Source organism: Heterodontus francisci, chromosome 38, assembly GCF_036365525.1.
Source record: "Heterodontus francisci isolate sHetFra1 chromosome 38, sHetFra1.hap1, whole genome shotgun sequence".
In the NCBI taxonomy this organism is placed as follows: Eukaryota; Metazoa; Chordata; class Chondrichthyes; order Heterodontiformes; family Heterodontidae; genus Heterodontus; species Heterodontus francisci.
In genome coordinates, this window is record NC_090408.1 from 12,379,378 (window position 1) to 12,385,377 (window position 6,000).

The 6,000-nt window shown below is 42.2% G+C and overlaps 1 long non-coding RNA gene across 1 annotated transcript in view; it reads right to left on the reverse strand.

Moving 5' to 3' along the window:
• LOC137352304 (uncharacterized) overlaps positions 1 to 3,422 on the reverse strand; it is a 110,235-nt gene extending 106,813 nt beyond the window's left edge. The window contains exon 1 of the long non-coding RNA XR_010969671.1: positions 3,349 to 3,422. This is a non-coding gene — a long non-coding RNA (uncharacterized lncRNA). The remainder of the gene's footprint in view (positions 1 to 3,348) is intronic.
• Positions 3,423 to 6,000: the final 2,578 nt, after the last annotated feature.

The following is a 6,000-nucleotide window of genomic DNA, read 5'->3' on the forward strand; positions in this document are numbered from 1 at the left end:
ACTAAGTCTCTCTCTTTAAGTAAAGTCCTCAGAGAATTTCTGGGACAAATGTTGATAGAGTGTTGGTGGTCTTGCCACAGAAAGTTTCCTGATGTGTCTCAAAAGTCCTCCTCAAGCATACTATAGGAGTCGATCCCCAACAGCAAATGATCAGTGAAAGCTGAGCATGGCTTTAAATAGCGCTCCCAACCATTAGTAGCAACTTTTTTTAAGATCATTAAAACATAAGAATTAGGAGCAGGAGTAGGCCATTCAGCCTCTCCAGCCTGCTCCACCACCCAGTAAGATCATGGCTGATCTTCTATATCAACTCCATTGCCCAGCCTATCATCATATTCCTTGATACTCTTAGTTCCCAAAAATCTATCAGTCTTAGTCTTGAATGTACTCAATGATTGAGCATGCACAGCTCTCTGGGGTAAAGAATTCCAAAGATTCACAACCCTCTGAGCGAAGAAATTTCACCTTATCTCAGTCCCAAATAGTCAAATCTTATCCTGAAACTATGACCCCTGGGCTCTACATTCAGGGAAACAACCTCTCAGCATCTACTCTGTCAAGGCCTCTAAGAATTTTATACATTTGGTGGTGAGGTCGAGTCAACGTACATGTGAAAACTAACGCTGTGTTTTCGGATGATGTCGCCAAGGGACAACATGTAGATGAGAAATAGGATGAGGCCAAGGATAGATTCTTGGGGGATACCAGAGGTAACAGTGCAGGAGCAGGAAGAGAAGCCATTGCAGGTGATTCTCTGGCTACAACTGGATAAATAAGAATAGAACCAGGTGAGAGCAGTCCCACCCAGCTGGATGAGATCAATGAGATCACCTCTCATTCTTTTGAAGTCCAGAGAATATAGTCCCATTCTACTCAATCTCCCCTCATAGGACAATCCTCTCATACCATGAATCAATTTACTGAACCTTCATTGCACCCCCTCTCAGGCAAGTATATCTTTGCTTTGTAAGGAGACCAAAACTGTGCAAAGGACTCCAGGTGTGGTCTCACCAAAGTTCTATACAATTGCAGCAAGATATCCTAGAGCTGATTTTCACTGAAAATCTCAGGCACTTAAGAGATAAGGAAATGGCCAAGTCAGGGTCTTAAGCTGAAATACCAGTTTAGCCCGAGTTTAGCACAATATACCACTTTTGTATAGGAGTTGAAACCAGGGCTCGGACTGGTCGCCAACTTCTGAGCCTTGTTAAACAGCTTATTTCAACTTAAAATGCCTGCTGGAGCTCATTCAAGAGGCTGCATGGCATTTTGGTAGGACTTCAACTAATGCCCTCACCTAACAGTGACCAGCTATTTGGAAATGAGCAAGGCGTCGATATCAATTACAATGCTACTTAAAGGTATACTCACCACTTAAAGGTAAGTTCACAATTTTCTGGTCATTGCTGCTGGAGCTGTGAGGAGGACCTCTGAAATACATTGGGAGACTTTCTGGGACACTTTTTTCAGTCTTCACCAACAACCTAGCAATATTTATTCCCACAGCTCTTTGAGGACTTCACCTAAATGTGCTGTGCTACTCCACCTTGTAGGAGTCATCAGGAAAAAGGGAATGCTTGGCCATGGGTATCTTACTAGGAGTTGACCTTGTCTTGATGAGGAATGGGAGCAGAGGTCATTAATTGTGGTGCTAGCCAGCAAAATGGCATGCTGCTTCTTTACTCAGCATTAGGAACCAAGTTAATTGGCAATCAGAGTCTTAACAATCAGTAGGGAGGCCATTCCTAGTGTGTGCTTCACCTCCTTTACCAAGATGGCATCTTGTGCTAAACTGGTATTGCTGCTTAAGCCCCCATCTTGGCCATCTCAAGAGTCTATTTAGTGCCTAAAGTACCTGGAGAAATTGCCTCAACTGAGTGTAAATTACTGAAAAGGGGGCATGTGTAATGGCGATGACACTGAGGACAATTTAATGAAGACCATAGTACAGCAAGTTATAAACAAAGGTTTTCTGGGCTCTTCATAAAAGAGAGAAAGGGTTTTGGCAAGATGGACACAAGACAAGAAAATGAAATCACAGCATAATAAACATTCCTCGAACTATTCAGCTAAAGTTCTGTTTTTACCAAAAGACACAGTTCCTTTAAGGACCAAACTTTCAGAGAGCTCAGAAACCGAACCAAGCCCAGAAGGTGACAGGTTGTGAGAGAGGCTGTCTGAAATTCTAATGATCGGTCAGTGGACAATCTAATGAGTGACCATCTTTTTAGCCCTACTTACGCCATCTATTCCGGTAGACAATGCCAGTCTTGTTTTTGCTTGGCTGACCATATGGAAATGAACTTTCCCAGTACTCCACCATTGGCTCACTAATGTAACCCTGTGAAGCATTTAATTATCTGCTTGTTGTCCGACTGAAGATCAGTCGAGCGCATACAATGGTAACCTAACCCCCATTGTTGCTGTGATGGCTGCAGTGTATAGATCCAGAGGTGAGAACTTTCAGGCTTTTCAAAGAAAGGGTGAATGCTTTGTGGCCATTTCATCTGCCACATTATGATCGTACTCCTGAATCCAGACAATCACAGATTTTAAAAGCAGTTTTTTTTTGTATAGCCATATTCACAATGCAGCTATTCAAGGGGAACTCCACTGAGGCAAGACAGGGCAATAAGGTCACAGTGGCTTTGACCCACAATGTAAGGATTTGAAATTGGCAAGGCCTTGCTAAATCTCTTGCTTCAGTAAGCTCCTTGATTAACTTAATAAGAAATACACAAGAAATGCTGTGATCTTAACCGTGTATCAGATTATCAGCCTCAGATATGGTCTGTGGAGCCTAAAATCTCCTCAGAAGGCGTAATGAGAATTAGATGAGAGAAATGCTTGCGGAGATGGCTTTGAGTTTCTGCATTCTTCAATTGAAATTAACATTTTCAGACCAGTCGCTTCGCGTGACTGATAAAGCCATGGTGTCAATGTTTTTGAGGGACAATGTTAAGCAAAGGTGAAGAGAATGTAAAGAATTTCCATGATAACGCAATCACCCTCATTCATTAAAAACACATCTTTTCGCACAACAAACTCCTCAAGGATGTAAAAATAATGGCAGTTAGTTAAAATCCTTAGGACAGAGGCCATCAAGTCAGGCCATGTGTGACTGTGGAAATATTAATAACATAATGCTGACTCACCCACTGCTTCGGTCTGAGCTCTTTTTGTTCATTTTTTAAAGATATGGTAGGTTCTTAACATCAGGTTTTTTTCAAAGCAGATATCACATGTCTGACACATTTATCTACAATTTTTCCCTCTACTCAAATCAACTTTGTATCTTGTGCGGAGTCATTCACGTGAGCCCAACAAAATCGGCAAAAAAACAAGCACCTTCCAGTGTTCGAATTATTCCCTCCTGTGGCAGACGTTCCCTTTGCTTAAATCTGACTCGAGAGAGATTTCTGTTCATTACTAACTTTGAAAGGTTTGCTTCAGTCTAACCAGAGAATAAGAAATTACATGCGCACCCGGTGATAATTGCAAGGTTTCTCCCTTTCTCTGATGTGAGTGGGTGTTTTGTGCTTGAAGTTAAATGAAGGCAGTGAAGTGGAGAATCCCCCCAGCAATGTAAACCAGCACTGAGATTCCCACACAGCTTGGGATCTATAAGGGACAAAGAATCATTTCAGAAACACCACTGACTGAAACATTGGCAGTCTTTATACCAAAACTTTACATCACTCTATACCTGTATCGCTTTCAAAGTCTAAACTGGGTAAAGTCTCACTTTTAAGGCCTTGGGTCTGCTACAAGCTTTAAATGGATATATGTATAAACCTGTAGTATACTTCGTCCTGGTTTAAATATCCTTTAACGCAATCTTAAGAGAAGCTGAATTGCAGCTTCCTGCTAAATCAGCCTTCCTGAATTGGAAGGGTAAATAAAGAAAAAGAAAGACTTGCATTTATATAGCGCCTTTCACATCCTCAGGATGTCCCATTCAAGTACTTTTGAATTGTTGTAACGTAGGAAACACGGCAGCCAATTTACACACAGCAAATTCCCACAAACAGCAATAAGATAAATGGCCAAATATTAGTGATATTGATTGAGGGATAAATATTGGCCAGGACACCCTGCTCTTCTTCTAAGTAGTGGCATAGGATCTTTTATTTCCACCTGAGAGGACAGACAGGGTCTCAGTTTATAACCTCATCTGAGAATCAAGCATCAACTTGTGTCACTGGGCCGGGAAATCCCTCGGAGCTGCTTCTGCTCCACCAGTGTAATGCTGTTGTAAGTACAAGAGCAAACCCCCTAAACAGGGGTTTTTTTTTAGAACATTACAGCGCAGTACAGGCCCTTCGGCCCTCGATGTTGTGCCGACCTGTGAAACCATCTGACCTACACTATTCCATTTTCATCCATATGTCTATCCAATGACCACTTAAGTGCCCTTAAAGTTTCTGCCTTACTTCTGGCAAAGTTATAATGGGGGAGTGGCAGCAGCCCTGAGGGATTTCCCAGCCAAGTCTGTAATCTCTGTAGAGAAATACATGTTGGCACTTGGGGTGATGGTGGGACAGGAGCAGGAATTCTCACAGAAGTTCATGTTCTCTGATGTGAAATATTTTGATTGCCTATTTTCATCTATTCTTAATTGTAGTGTGAAAGTGCAAAGAGAAATTCCCGTAAATTATAAGATAAATCTTACGGTGCCAGACTCTCACTGCAAAGCACGTTCTCTAGGAATTTGTTTTAATTCATTCTCGTGAAGTTGGCATTGCTGACAAAACCAGCATTTATTGCCCATCCCCAATTGCCCTTGAGAAGGTGGTGGTGAGCTGCTTTCTTAAACCGCTGCCGTCCATGTGGTGAAAGTACTCCAACAGTGCTGCTCGGAAGGGAGTTCCAGGATTTTGACAATGAGAGTGAAGAAACGGCAATATAGTTCCAAGTCAGGATGATGTATGACTTAGAGGGGAACTTGCAGGTGGTGGTGTTCCCATGCATCTGCTGCCTTTGTCGTTCTGGGTGGTGGAGATCACAGGTTTGGAAGGTGCTGCCAAAGAAGCTTTGGCGATTTACTGCAGTGCATCTTGTAGATGGTACATACCACTGTGTGCCAGTGGTGGATGGCATGAATTTTAAGGTGGTGGATGGTATGCCAATCAAGTGGGCTGCTGTGTCCTGATGGCATTAAGCTTCTTGAGTGTTGTTGTAGCTGCACTCATGCAGACAAGTGTAGAGTATTGCATCATACTCCTGCCTTGTGCCTTATAGATGGTGGACCAGCTTTGGGGAGTCAGGAAGTGAGTTACTTGCTGCAGAATTCCCAGCCTCCAACCGGCTTCTGTAGCCACAGTATTTATGTGGCTGCTCCAGTTAAGTTTTGGGTCAATGGTGATTCTCTGGATATTGATGGTGGGAGATTCGATGATGGTAATGCTGTTGAATGTCAAAGGGAAGTGCTTTGGCTTTTTGTTCTTAGAGATGGTCATTGCCTGGTACTTGTTTTAAATGTTACTTGCTATTATCAGCCCAAGCCTGGATGTTGTCCAGGTCTTGCTGCATGCGGGCACAGATTATTTCATTATCTGAGGAATTTCAAATGGAACGAATCGTGGCAGATCATGAGCATTGTAGCAAATGGTTAAAAGCTCAATTTCCCTTCTCTTTCCCTTGCATCTTATCTTTCACATTTGAGGTCATCGGGCCCATTTCATTAAGCCTCACTCAGTCCCATGTAGGATTCTCTTATACTGGAGAAGATAAGCTTGCAGGTACACATTCTCTCTTCAAGCATTGCTTTTGCATTCCAGTACGGAAAGTCAAAGCATGCGATTCTGTGCTCAACCTCTGCTGTTCTTTTTATATACATTAATAGTCATTTTAACCTTTTTCTGCCCCTGTGACCTAACATCATGTGCTTGGGCATCAACAGTGTTGAATTATCACTAGTGTCCTTTTTTAATAAATTGCAATGTGTATATAATATTTTTAATTGAATTAGGCTCCACCAATGTACATATTTTCTTATTG